Consider the following 16234-nt stretch of genomic DNA (forward strand, 5'->3'; position numbering starts at 1 on the left):
ATTTATCTCATGATACAGGTTGTTTATATTCCGAATTTCAAGCCAATTACTGTCAAATACTATCAATTATTATTGTTTTGGCCGGGTGAGAATGTAATAAGAACGGCACAGTATGAGAGAATACCAGCGTCACATAGCTTCATGAAAAAGAACTACTAGGACTATCGGCAGTCTATTTAGGATTAATCTTATTTGAATAAATTTAATTCAGTTATTAACTTAGTTTCAGTTTTTAAGTTTCTCTGAAACTTATGATTATTTTGATAATTATTTTTAATTAAATTGGGTTAGTAGTTGTTCGAAAACATTATTTGAGTGGAATTTGCAACATGAACGCCTTATACCAGAGGACCTCCTATATACTACCGGACCTGAGCTTAGAAAAAAATGGCCGCCGTATGTGGTGCTCTTATAGAAATTCCTACTGAGAAAAAATCAGTTGTTGGAGAGCGTCTCAGTTTGTCCAAATTTCAGTTCGTCCAGTTCCCGTTTAAAATATCATTGCCGGCCACTACATACGGCGGCCATTTTTTTTGTAGGCGCAGGTCCGGTATAAAGGAAGTCCTGCTTATACCATGAGATCTTCTTCTGCTATCTCTTCTCTGTGATAATATCATATCTTATGCTATCTTTCCTCTATGATACTGCAAATTCATAAAGCTGTTCAAGGTACTATCATAGAAAAAGTACCAATATTTTCTCCATTTTACTATACAGTGTCTGCTAGTTTTACAGCCCACCCACTCACAAACATAACAACTCAAAGCATTCAAAGTCACTGAAATAGCCTCAAGAATTAAACTCAAATCTCATTGAAAGAGATTTCAATCTTTATGAGAACAATATTTAATCCAAGAAAGAATATAGAGAAATTCTCTTAGCCTACCTTAGCTATACTTTATAACCAGAGAAAACTCCTATAATATAATATTGTATATAAGATTATTGTATTGTTATAAGATTGTATTCTGTGTTTATAACACATTCAAATTCCTGATCCTGGATTTTCGATTGTATTCCTTGATTGAACTTGAGATGTTTTGATTGACTAAAATTTCCTTACTAACTTTCAATATAGATGGTGGAATTGATTATTATCTAATAACCTAGTATTGTTGGTGGTCGCGTTCTTTTGAGAAGTAAAAGCTGATCCTATCTAGTATGGTAGGATTCTATTAGCCTTCATTCGCTACTCTTCATTCTATTCAAATTTTTGATCCCGGACGTACAGTTTGTTTGTATTCCTTGATTGAACAGATTGGAAGATTATTTTATGAACAGGAATAAAATTTAATCATGTGAAAAGTTTCACATTCTACTTGTAAAATCTCTCCTATTATATTTCTAATCAAGGAAGTTACAACGTAGTCAGGGGTTCAATTCAAACTCCAATTCATGTTTGGAAATTTAAATAATCTCGTTTTGTCTTATTTGGATGTGTGCATTCCTGTAAAATACAGTACTATTTTCCACTGAAGAATCAATCCCTGTATGAATAATGTCCATGATTAAAATTATTACTGCCAGAATTATTTGGAAAGACAACAGTCTTTCAATTCAATCAAGTTTTTCTTTCTTTTTCCTAGACTTTTTTCAATCTTTCTTTCATTCTCCTACTCTTATTTTCAGTCTTCCTTTCTTTCCTCCATTCTTTATTGCTTACTCTTTTCTATTCTTTCTCCATTTCCTATTTATTTTTTTCTATTTTTTCTCTTTTACTTTCTTTCTTCCTCATTTCTTCCTTTCTGTCAGTTTTTACAGATTCTAGTACCAGTCTGGTAGTACTTCTCCTTTGTACTGGATATGAAACAAGAATGGATTTCTGAATGGTTGCACTGTTTTCAATAACCATGTAACACTTGCTAAGTAGGATCTACTAAGTTTGAAAGTGTGGGAGCGGCGTATCAAAGACCAGAAAGCTTCACACATGAAATGCACTCAACAAAGAACTTGCATACTAAACTTCATTCAAGTTGGCTGATCGAGGACAATGCAACTCATTTTCACCATGTCATATATTCTTCACATGACATCATTTTCAGTCATATACAGTGAGTATAGAATTATAGAGATTATTTTTAGAATTATTATAGAGATGTAAAGAATTACAGTGAGTATATATAGAAAGCATTCTATACACACTGGTCATATTTAGTAATCTATTAGAGTGCTTAGCTCACCTGTAGAGAGATTCACTTCAATATGTCAGCATTCCTTAGTTATAACATCAAGAGTTCCCATTCAACCAATTCTGACAGACAATCCAAAATTTTTCATTCAATCAATGCTGACAAACAGTATCTTGAGTAATGGAGTAAACAGAAAAATGACCGTATTATTTGTTGAGGATTCTGGAGAATGAACTTGAGACACAGTTTTGGGTTTAATCATATTTGAATTATCTTCCAGTTTGAACTGATCAACTGATTTTACTTTCCTTGCCCTATTACCATAGGTAAGGAAAGTATTGCTTTCCGAAAAAAATAAGGTACCCCAATTTCTAAATTTCTATACGTTTCAAGGTCCCCTGAGTCCAAAAAAATGGTTTTTGGGTATTGGTAGGTATGAGTGTGTATGTGTGTGTATGTGTGTTTGTGTGTGTGTGTGTGTGTGTGTTGTGTGTGTGTGTGTGTGTGTGTGTGTGTGTGTGTGTGTGTGTGTGTGTGTGTGTGTGTATGAGTGTATGTGCGTCTGTGTACACGATATCTCATCCCCAATTGACGGAATGACTTGAAATTTGGAACTTAAGGTCCTTCCCTTATAAGGATCCGACACGAACAATTTCGATCAAATGCAATTCAAGATGGCGGCAAAAATGGCGAAAATGTTGTCAAAAACAGGGTTTTTCGCAATTTTCTCGAAAATGGCTCCAACAATTCTGATGAAATTCATACCTAGAATAGCCATTGTTAAGCTCTATCAACTGCCACAAGTCCCATATCTGTAAAAATTTCAGGAACTCTGCCCCATCTATGCAAGGTTTGATTTTAGATTCCCAATTATCAGGCTTCAGATACAATTTAAACAATAAATTCCGAGTCGAAAAGATCGAGCATGAGAATCTCTACAATTAATGTTCAGTAACATTTTCACCTAAAATTACAAATAAGCTCGAAATTCGAGAAAATGTTATTATTTCAATTGCAAACTGTTGGCAACTGTTCATTCTATTAAATCATTCACTATGAAGAGATAGCAGACCTCGTGTGTCTCCGGCGTTATAGTCCAGTCACCAGCTGGCTTAGATCTTTGAATAGTAGACTGGAGATGCGCGGGAACACTAGCGTCAGGTGATAAATTTTCATAACGGCAAGGAAAGTTGTGTGAGTGCGCCACACCATATTTTTGTGTTTGTGTAAATAAATAAAATGCAATATGACAAAATCGATCACTTTCCTAACCAAGCACTGGAATCATTCTCATTTAATCATATTTTTAGTGCTGGACAACCAATCGTTCTTGAGTCATACACACTCATATATAGTACGATATGCTACCTAGTATTCTACCTCTTCGATCAAGATCTGATACTAAATAGCGACGATATATATATATATATATATATATATATATATATATATATATATATATATAATATATATGATACTATTTATTATCATTGGACTGGTTTTACATCGTCATATAGAGTATGAGACAACAGTTTTCTCAGATAAGTAACTAAGATAAGTTGATAAGTTACTCATCTCGAAGAAAAAGTTGAGAAGGCTTCTCAATTCAACTTCAAGTATATTAATTATGAACCTTCGAAACAATCCTATTTCTAGAGTAAGAGTTATCTTTAAGAAAAGCTCAAGTAGGCTACATAATTCAATTAGATGTATTTCAGTGATGAACCTTCGAAACAATCCTAATTTATAAGTGAATTCAATTCAATTTCATAGCCATAACTTTCTTATAAAACACTTATTGAAATGGGCTGCTTTTAAATTAATAAAACAAAATAAAACTTGTAGCACCCTTTATTTATTAAAAAACTTAAAAAAATATGTATATATTTTTTTTTTTTAAGTTTTTTAATAAATAAAGAGTGCTACAAGTTTTATTTTGTTCCATAACTTTCTTATTCATCCTAAGCAACTTCAAATAGATAGCCTCTACCCAAACTTAGACTCAAATCATGATTACAACCACGAATTCTTCACTTCAACTAGACTAGACTTTACTTCAACATGACTAGGTACACAACATTCTTGACTAGCACACCTTCAACCAAATATGATTACGATCAACTATCCAGTATTCTAGATTTGAATGCGAATAATTTTGAATGCACATAATTTTTAATGCATATAGAGAATGCATTAGTGTGAATTTGAATCAACGAATCCACTCAGGTCCCAATCAATCAAGGGTCCATTTCAAAGCGGTGTAATTTCAGCAGATATTGTAGAAGAAAAGAACTTATCTATACTATAATAAAGGAAAGAGCTGGCTCATACACGTACGGAATAGGAAAATTATGTTTGACGCATCATCACGTATGAAATACTGGACTGATAACTTGAAATTTTTCATATAGATTCTCAATTAACCAAGGATATTTCTAGGTCTATTTCAAACTCTTCAAGATTCCACTATGTCAAGTTTTCAGTTTGTCAAGTTTGAATTTGGACCCTTGCGGAGCACTGGTTACCCGCTTGTATTCCATATTCTTCACAATTAATATAGTCTACAAGTCGTAATTTTAGTGTCAAGATTTGATACTACATTAAGTATGTCTGGGTATATGACGGAGCCCCAAGTTCATTCTCAAAACTTGATATGACACTACATATATATTATGTCTGGATGACGGAGCCCCAATTTCATTCTTAAAAACCGTTCTAGTGTTAAAACTTGATACGATACTACATATATTATGTCTGGGTGAAGGGGCTCTCTAAGTTTATTCTTACAAAAAAATCGTTTTCAGTTTGTCAAGTTTTAAAATAGACCTTTGCGGAGCACTGGTTACCCGCTAGTATTCCATATTCTTCACATTTAACATAGTCTACGAGTCGTCATTTTAGTGTCAAGACTTGATACTACATTATGTATGTCTGGGTATATGACGGGGCCCCAAGTTCATTCTCAAAACTTGATATGATACTACATATATATTATGTCTGGATGACGGAGCCCCAAGTTCATTCTTACAAACCGTTCTAGTGTCAAAACTTGATACTACATATTATATTACGTCTGGGTGACGGGGCTCTCTAAGTTCATTCTTACAAAAAAATCGTTCTTCAATCGGCCCACAACTTATTCTCTGAAATGAACTTCCGAGAGGTGATCAGGTTTGTCGGGTGTTGATGTCTGTTTAGCGCTCACTTTCGTGATCGCATTAGAATCACTTTCCTTGACGTGGACCCGAGGCGATCTGAGAAGCTGTGGGACGACAGTGGTCTTAATAAACGGAAATTAAAAAGAACTGGTAGCTCTAAGCCGAGTGGACCGGTTGTTTTGCTTGATGGGCTGACCGATGCTAAACTGAAACGATTTCACTTTTTGTTTCCGCAAAGTGGCATGGAATATTATTATTGTCGAGAAATTATTAGTTCGAATTTCCGGCACTCGAACTCGTTTAATATGTGTGGACAGTGAGAGGTGGGCGAAATTAAATTTTAGTAGATGTTAAAATGTATAGGAGGTTTTAGCAACAGGTTAGATACTCTGGTGCATCACTTACTGATTCTCATTTTCAAGTGGCAACTTGTATCAATATTTCCAAGTATCAATATTTCAAACAAATATTGCAAGACAAAAATTGAACTTCGTACAATTTGGCAACACGGATATTCTCCCAAAGTAAACTAATTTCAAACAAACTATACTTTCAACTTTTCGTTTTCTCATGATATGATTTTGATTGCTACTCAAATCAAACCTACTTTATTGATGGAAATTGATGATAAATTGCATGTATCCTGGGGTGGTTCACAGAATTATTTAAATTGGATTTTATTTTAATAATAATTATCAACATTATTCTCAATACATATTGACAAAGGAAATACACGAGAATATCTCCTAATTTTGTACTCCTAGCTAGATCAAAATTTTATACAAATATGTCGTGGACAATATTATGTAGAAATAGGTGGTGTTGAATATTATGATCATTCCGACACATATTATTATAGTGGGGTATCATAATTAGGACTAAGTTTATTATTAGCAACTTTTGTATGTATATTATAATAATTATGTTTTGTCAATAAATTCCTCTGGATGAAATTCATTGTCAATCAGAGAAATTATTATTTTTAATAGGGGGTCCATGAATATCAATATTCTCAATTCTGTTATAGAATGAAGCAGAGTAAAGCCCGGGTCTCACTTATCATGCAGCATTCCGATCCTACTCATGTCAGATATTTCTGTGTGGTTGTGGGACAGATCACATGACGGAAATGTGAGGCATGCACCATACTAGGCCGTTGTCACCATAGTGATCGGATCGGAGTGTGATCGGAAAGACCTGGGCTTAATATGTTGAACGAAGAGTAAACGTTTTTCAATATGTATGATGATAAGCAGTGATAAAGGAAGAACTAACTTCACTCTGGAATAAGCAAGCAGGTGCCTAGTCTCACATGCACTTATGCTTTCCGTTTCAATCATGAAAATTATTGCTTTCACTTCAAAGTTGAGAACGAATTTCGTTTCGCGTCCTCCGTTGATGCAGATACTACAGCCAATATCAATTGAACCTCTGACACCCATAAGCCTTGATGGACATACTACGTGTGCAATTGAGGAGAAGGAAGAAATGACGTGTAATTCAAAACTTATAAATGTGACTGAAGACCTGTACTGCAGTACTCGAGTTGTATTTTGCAGTAAACAGGGTGATATGAGAGATGAAAGACAGCCAGCAAGTAGGTTAATGACATTCCTTGAGCTCTAGATTGGAGCAGTTTTCGCAGTATTCAATGGAAATGCGCTCAGATCGCAGATGTAGAAAGTAAATTGCTATCCGTCTCTCACAGTCAGTTTCAGTATCGGTTAAATGGAAAGCACTGTTGTTACTTATAAGAAATTCTGCCAGTTTCAAATGAATCTACAGTGTCTAGCTAAAGTGAGATCCACTTTAAACTGTCAGCATTGGTTGAATTGGAAACATTGATGTTAGCTATGAGGAATGCTGACAGTTTGAATTGAATGCGATGGCCCAGCACCAATCAAATCTGCGGCCAATAATTTGGCAGCGCCTGAAATTAATAGGTGGTGTAATTGAAATTTGATGCTGTCGCTTTTTATTGCTTGGTATATTTGGCTCATATTCTACGAAGTATGATTTTTGGATCCGTATTTTGACCTCTAAATTATTGTTATCTGAGGCTAGGAGATGTTTTTTTTGCAATCACGAACCTTGATTGGTGTAATTGATTCTAGTAAGTATGATTTTTCTGGAACCGTGTTGCCATTTAAACTTGTATCCAAGGACAAGTGATTGATTTTCTATTCATCATTATTATAAACGAGCATAGATTCATAAAACTGTGCTGTATTCAATAAGGGCTTCCATATTTTTTACTTTCCTTGCCCTATTATCATAGGTAAGGAAAGTATTGCTTTCCGAAAAAAATTAAGGTACCCAAATTTCTATACGTTTCAAGGTCCCCTGAGTTCAAAAAAGTGGTTTTTGGGTATTGGTCTGTATGTGTGTGTGTGTGTGTGTGTGTGTATGAGTGTATGTGCGTCTGTGTACACGATATCTCATCTCCCAATCAACGGAATGACTTGAAATTTGGAACTTAAGGTCCTTACAATATAAGGATCCGACACGAACAATTTCGATCTGATACAATTCAAGATGGCGGATAAAATGGTGAAAATGTTGTCAAAAACAGGGTTTTTCGCGATTTTCTCGAAAACGGCTTCAACGATTTTGATCAAATTTATACCTAAAATAGTCATTGATAAGCCCTATCAACTGCCACAAGTCCCATATCTGTAGAAATTCCAGGAGCTCCGCCCCATCTATGCAAAGTTTGATTTAAGATTCCCAATTAGGCTTTAGATACAATTTAAACAAAACATTTCAAGTGGAAAAGATTGAGCATGAAAATCTCTTCAATCAATGTTCAGTAACATTTTCACCTAAAATTGAAAATAAGCTCGAAATTCGAGAAAATGTTATTATTTCAATTAGAAACTGTTGGCAACTGTTGATTCTATTAAGTCATCCACTATATAGAGATAGCAAACTTCGTGTATCTCCAGCCTTATTGTCCTGTCACCAGCTGTCTCATATCTTTGAATAGTAGACTTGAGTTTCGCGAGAACACTAGCGTCAGGTGATCAATTTTCATAACGGCAAGGAAAGTTGTGTGAGTGCGCCACACCAGATTTTTAATGCTTGGTATATTTTTGGCTCATATTCTACGAAGTATGATTTTTGGATCCGTATTTTGACCTTCAAATTTTTGTTATCTGAGACTAGGAGATGGTTTTTTTTGCAATCACGAACCTTGATTGGTAGAACTGTATGTTGTTGTATCTTCCATCATTGATGGGTGACAAGCGTTTGAACAGCTTTTCATCGCTTTACTTATGTGAATTATATTCTACTATGTATGATTTTTCTAGAACCGTGTTGCAATTTAAACTTGTATCCAAGGACAAGTGATTGATTTTCTATTCAACATTATTAAACGATAATAGATTCATAAAACTGTGCTGCATTCAATAAGGACTTCCATGATTTTTTATCTGCGATCTTCAGTACGGAGTGTTGAATTTTAAAATCGAAGTAAATTCTAAAATCCAGAATAGAGAATACTCTCTGATGAGGTCAGGGAGTGAACTTGCAGAAGTTGAAGGAGTAGCTGATGTAAAACGACAAGTAAAGAAGAAGAGTTCAAAATAACATGGGAGAAATATTATAAACAATAGAATAAGAAAAAAACAAAAGAGACAGACATAGAGACTTGGCAAAAGTATTGGGCATGCATTGAGTATTTTTACTTTTCTTCAATTAGTTGAAGTATCTTTTTACTTAAAAAAGTGGTTTTTGTGTATTGGTCTGTATGTGTGTGTGTGTGTGTGTGTGTGTGTGTGTGTGTGTGTGTGTGTGTGTGTGTGTGTGTGTGTGTGTGTGTGTGTGTGTGTGTGTGGTGTGTGTGTGTTGTGTGTGTGTGTGTGTGTTGTGTGTGTGTGTGTGTGTGTGTGTGTGTGTGTGTGTATGTGTGTGTGTGTGCACAATTTCGATCAAATTCAATTAAAGATGGCGGCTAAAATGGCGAAAATGTTGTCAAAAAAAGGGTTTTTCACGATTTTCTCGAAAACTGCTCCAACGATTTTGATCAAATTCATACCTAAAATGGCGAAAATGTTGTCAAAAACAGGGTTTTTCGCGATTTTCTCGAAAACTGCTCCAACGACTTTGATCAAATTCATACCTAAATTAGTCATTGATAAGCTCTATCAACTGCCATAAGTCCCATATCTGTAAAAGTTTCAGGAGCTCCGCCCCATCTATGCAAAGTTTGATTTTAGATTCCCAATTATCAGGCTTCAGATACAATTTAAACAAAAAATTTCAAGTGGAAAAGATTGAGCATGAAAATCTCTACAATTAATGTTCAGTAATATTTTCACCTAAAATTGAAAATAAGCTCGAAATTCGAGAAAATGTTATTATTTCAATTGCAAACTGTTGACAACTATTGATTCTATTAAATCATTCACTATGAAGAGATAGCAGACCTCGTGTGTTTCCAGCGTTATTGTCCTGTCACCAGCTGACTCAGATCTTTGTTTATAAGTAGACTTGAGATGTGCGGGAACACTAGCGTCAGGTGATCAATCTTCATAACGGCAAGGAAAATTGTTTGAGTGCGCCACACTAGATTTTTTACAAATACTGGAAGATATTGCTTAATTGTTATTTAACTATCAGAAAAAAATACTTGTCAATAATGCTATTGAGTGAGAGAGCTACTAGAAATCTATTTGAATAGGATTCTCACAAATTTTGTGTTCATTATAACAGCCATATTTCATGAATAGAAGTGATGGACCAATCATAAGCAAGTTCCCATGTTTGGCACACTACGACTCGACTCAAACTTCCCCTACTCTCTCCTGATTGGTCGACGGCTCAAAGTGTCTGTTTTCGAATTCAGCAACTAGATAGCGGCAGTTGGGTCAAGTCTCTTTCAGATTATATCCTACATAGTTATTTTCCAGTACGTAAGCTATCACTATCTATTTGACCATATCATATTCCTCAACTTCAAATTAATAAAATATCTCACAAATATACCTATGACCAGTTTTCACAATTTTACGCTATTAATAATGGCATCTAAAGCAAATTGAAACTCATCTATCTTGTTGGAAATTGTAATTCGAGAGAAAAATGTATTAAATTTCTAAACCAGTATATCCTAGTCATCAAAGATCTACTCTGATAAAAGTTTGTAAACCAAACTGTTTGTTTTCTTCTATCCCTATTCAAACTTGGTAGCCTATCATTGATTAATAATTATTATTAGGTAGGCTAATATATGAATGTGTTGGTTTTGCAAACGGCGACTCGAGTTATTACACTTTTCAAAATTAGTTTTTGGAAATACAGGACTGTGTTCATAAGAGATGCATGATAACGGTCTCAGTCAAGCACGTATATGACCATGGTTCATTTCTACGTTGATAAAATATATGCTGACTATAGATGATAACCATATAATATATATGAAATTAACAGATAATCCACGTTCAATTTCGATGTTCAAGTTGATATTTCATGGAATGAATCCGAATCCTATATTATGTTGAGCACTTTACAAAAGCCGTAACTCGATATCGATTCTTTACATATTCTGCCTCATTTATTGTAGTTATAGAGAGGTAGACCTAATGCAAACTATGCAGCACTCATTATCTATCTATTCTATAATATTATGAAGGAAAGAATCGGCATGTACGGGATAGGAAATATAAGAATGGCGCATCACCACGATGTGATTTGTGAACTAATAAACTTGAAATCTTGCATATAGACTATAAATTTACCGAGGATGGTTATAGGTCTATTTTAAATCTCTTCAAGATTGCAGTTCGTCAAGTTTTCAGTTTGTCAGGTTTTTATTTAGACCCTTGTGGGGCACGGGTTATCTGCAAGTATACAATATAATTTTTTTTACAGTATAATATGTCCAATAATTGATGTATTGGATAGCACAAAAATGTTATATACAGTTGATGTATCTGACAACACATGTATAATAATATTATCCGGCCCGGAGGAAATTTTTTACAATTTAAAATCTATATCTGAGTGATTTAATATTTGATGCATCGGCAATTCAGCAAGATCACGATCAAAACATTATTAGCTACAGTAAATATATGGATATATGTGAGGTTGGTGTTCAATAGATCACACCATGTGCTATATTGTGCCTAATCACGTTCACGTGCCGAGTTGAGGCAAGGCAAGGCAAGGCAACTTTCTCACTGCGCGCCAAATGCTCGGCTGAAACCAGTTACAAAATTACCAGAACCAGAACAAAGCGAATAGCAGGGGAGACAACGAACGGAGGATGAAAATGATAGAGATGTGAGAGGATGAGAGATGGAATAATGGAGAGATGAAAGAGGATGAGAGATGGAATAATGGAGAGATGAAAGAGGATGAGAGATGGAATAATGGAGAGATGAAAGAGGATGAGAGATGGAATAATGGAGAGATGGAATAATGGAGAGATGAAAGAGGATGAAAGATGGAATAATGGAGAGATGAAAGAGGATGAGAGATGGAATAATGGAGAGATGAAAGAGGATGAGAGATGGAATAATGGAGAGATGAAAGAGGATGAGAGATGAAATGGAGAGAAGGAAGATGATGAGAGTGGAGAGAACATGAAAAAACATGTAGAAAAAGAAGATGATAACAAAATCATCAGAGCCAGAATAAAGCAAGTAGCAGGTGAAGGATGATCATAATAGAAAGATGAAGCAGGATGGTAGATGAAAGTAGATGAGAGAAGAGAAAGATGTAGGTAATAGATGTTGGAGAGGACGATACCAAACTATTACTAGAACCAGAGGAAAGCATGTAGCAGGAGAAGCAACGAACGAGGATAAAAATAATAGAGGGAAAGATGAAGAAGGATGGGAGATGAGAATAGATGAGAAAAGAGAAACATGTAGAAAAGGATGAGATGTTGAAGAGGTTGATATTACAAGAGCCTGAGAAAAGCAAGTAGCAAGAAAAGACAACTAACAAAGGTGAAAGAATGAGAATAATAGAGAGTAGAAGAAGGATAAGAGATGAAAGTGGATGAGAAAAGATAAATAAGTAGGAAGAAGGTATTGAAGAGGATTATATCAAGATTACCAGAATCAGAACAAATCAAGTAGCAGTAGAAGACAACGAACAAGGATGAGAATAGAGAGTAGAAGAAGGATGAGAGATTGAGAAACATGTGATTTAGTAGAGTAAACATGAGTAAACATGAGAGGAGAGAAACATGTAGGAAAAAGATGTCGTAGAGGATTATCATTACCAGATCCAAAGGAAGCTTCAAGAGAAGATATTGAACAGAAAACGATAGTGATGGATGAGAGATGACAAAGTCGTAGAAAGATTATACAAAAAATTAACCAGAATCATAACAAATATCATGGAAGACATTTGAAGTAGAAAACGAGTAATACATGAAGGAAAAGAAAAAGTAGGATGTAGAAAGATGATAACGGATAAAACAAGAGGAGGATCACCTGATTAGAGCTAGGCACAAAAGAGAACAGCAAACGGAGAAACAAAATGAAAGATGAAGGAAAATAAAATTTTAGTAATATGTGGAAAATAGGTGATGGCTGAAAACAGATTCGGAAAACAACTAATATATCAACTTAATATTATCACATAATCTTGTTAATTATATTGTACTGTATACTTCTAGAATTTTGTACTTTTGTTAAATTTATTATTGTTATTATTTTGTGATTGTAGAAATGTCTGTAAAGTTATTTGGCAAATAAATTTCAATTTCAACTGCAAAACATTGAAAAAAGAAGTTGAAGGATGGAAAACCCAAGAGAAAATATTGTGTAGTAACTGTGAACGATACTGAGGGAATTGAAAGCGTGGAGAAGGGATTTGGTGAAAGCGAAAAGTAAAAAAGAAGATTATGAATTCAAGATGGGAAGATAAGGGTGATGGGTGAAAATAAGATTGAAAGAATAGAAAAGAAAAGCGATCAGGGAAAAATGGTGATAAGATTCAAAGTAGATTAGGAGATGAATAGAAACTTATGATAACATACAACGAGGAGGAAAATTAAAATATAAAACAGGAAGGAAATAATGCGGAGCAAGACCAAACTCAGGAACGATCAAGAAAAGAGTCCTGTCCCACAAGACTTCAAATTATCAATCAAGTGAAAATAGGGAAAGAGAAATAAGGAGCATTCATTACATAATATGAGATGAAAATATTAGGGAGTAATCAGATAAAGGAAAAGTAAAGGTACAGGGAGACAAAAATCGGAGAATTGATTAGGCTAAAAAAGCATAAGGTCGTCAAGGGACTAAGGGCCGGTTTCCGAGCTCGGGATTTAGCCAAGTTCTAGACTTTGAATAGCTGGAGTCAGAAAATTGGCTTTCCAAAACGGGGCGTAGTCGCAGCAAAATAAGCTTTTCCTACAGATACCTTGAAAAGTGACCATTTCTGCACTGATTGCAGGCCGCAAAGTATCACTTTTCCGCACTAGTGCGCAAAGTGAGTACTTTGCATACTCCAGATTTGCAGCATGACAACGCAAAATAGTTAGTAGGTTAATGGAGCACCAGTGCAGCAAAATCAAAATTAAGTTGGTAACAGCACTCAAAGTGAGGCCCACGTTATAATGGCAGTGGAGAACAGCATTGCCTTGCCATTATGTGCCTTGATTATAGTCATTTCAATGCTTACATAACAGAAACCTCCTTCAAGCAGTCACATAATTTTCAATTGAATTACTAATCATTATAATTCAATTATTATTATTCAATTTTAAATAAATTAAGGTTTTTATTAATAAAATTACACAGAAAAACATTTGGTGGATTTCAGGGAATTTTACCCATAATTACTTTTCATATATTCAATGGTAACTGTAGGAAAAATTTAATGTGAAATACGTGCGCAAAGTTCGTTTGCTGCACTCAAGAAACCATTCAGCCCTCGCCAACGGCTCGGGCATAAACGTTTCTTTCGGTGCAGCAAACTGTCACTTTGCGCACTAGTTGCACAAATAACTATTATTCTCTCATTTCAATAATTGGAAAAGTTTTTCATTGACGAAGAGAAACATTCCTAAGTAATTCAAAATAGCTGAAACTTTACACTATTTTCTCTTTATTTCATTTTGTGTTTGATTTTCTAGTTAATCTAAATTTAATTTAAACGTGGTCTGCGAGTACGCCCCGTTTTGGAAAGCCAATTTTCTGACTCCAGCTGTTTAAAGTCTAGAACTTAGCTAAATTCCGAGCTTGGAAACCGGCCCTAAAAGAACTTAGGAAGCCTGGGAAATAGAAGACGTTTAAGACGAAGAGGAGTAGGAGGAGATGGAAAGTTAATAGGAAGCAACAACATGTTGAAACAGTTGAAACAGCTTGTTGTACTTGCATATCCTCAGGAATCATTTATACTAATATAATCATTTTTATATCAGGAACTCATAATATATACGTTCTTACATATATGCAGTCCAGCTCGCAGTCTATTCACTCTAAACTGACAGAATTTCTTACAAATTACATCAATGCTCCCCATTTAACCAGAGCTGCCAGTTTACAGTGAATCTCTCAATACAATTTCCATTTCAGTGAATTCACTCTACTGTCAGAACTCATTATAAATTACATCAAAGTACCCAATTTAAACCCTTCTGCCAGATTACAGTGAATCTCTCAATACGATTTCCATCTCAGTGCATTCACTCTACTGTCAGAACTCATTATAAATTAAATCATAGTTCCTCATTTAACTAATTCTGCCAGTACACAGTGAACTCCACAATGCAATCTCCATCTCAGTGCATTGAAATCACCGGAATAAAATCATTGAATGACGTTGCCCTTCTCACTTTTGCAGACTTTGAGCCTGTCTGGCGTTGGTTGATATAATTATAATTGCCGGCATTAGTGACATTCACCTTCTAACTGTCAATAATGTTCAAATAGGGAACATTGATGATATTCAGTTAGGAATGGTGACAGATTGAAGTGAATCCCACAATGAAACTGCATTGCGTGTGATACGTTGCACTTGTTTTTCTTGCATCGTCCATCTCTGTTTCTGAGTGAAACAGGAACAGGATTCCTCTCGTGATGGCATCCATCCTCTGATTGCAACCTTCACTTTCAGTTGACTTTGTAAATGAGAAATTCTGAATTATACCGATTTTCTCGAATCAAATTGCCATACATGGAAATTTGGTGGAACTGGAACTCGATTTGAAAGAAGAATTTTGGAGCATAATTTTAGGATAAAAGAAAGGCGAAAGTATATTATCAACGTGATGATTACTTTCCAATAAGATTTAATAATCTAATACATATTAGCATAGAGGAAAGAATACTTTTTTTGATTATTCGTTCCGATGATTATTATTTTTGATATTCGTTCGCCTCTGGTATCAGTAGCAGTATCTGCTACCAATTACGATGGTAACTTCACATGTAATAATGGTCATTTTTTGTGATAGAATTCTATAATCTAATCAGTAACAGTGATTTCCAATTTCAATATTATTAAGATTCAAGATTTCAATTGTAATGATCGTTGATTCAAGGTGTTGAACGGGTCGAATGAAAAAAGTATGAAGGAAAATTGCAACCTATTTTACAAGTAAGATTATAAAAAATGTGGAATTAAAGTTCGACTCCGCCATATACATCAAATGTATTGGAATTTATTGAAACATAGAGTTTCCACAATTGAGCAATAAAAAATCTATCATATTCTATATTTTCTGTTAAGGCGAAGCTTGTGTGTTTGTAAATTATCGGCTCTTAATTTTCTTTCCAATTGAATATTATAGGCTTTCAAGCGTTTTTTTTTTTTTTGCTTTCCAACAACATTACTTGATTCAAAATTATTGTTACCTATCACTTGTCAATATCTGAAGGAAAATTCTCGGACCAGAAATGAGAAGTTCGTAACATACACATGTCCTTTATTAGGACTTCATTACCATTGAGAATTGAAAGGGGAATATTACAAGCTAAG

This window comes from Nilaparvata lugens, chromosome 7 (genome assembly GCF_014356525.2).
Source record: "Nilaparvata lugens isolate BPH chromosome 7, ASM1435652v1, whole genome shotgun sequence".
NCBI classification, from domain to species: domain Eukaryota; kingdom Metazoa; phylum Arthropoda; class Insecta; order Hemiptera; family Delphacidae; genus Nilaparvata; species Nilaparvata lugens.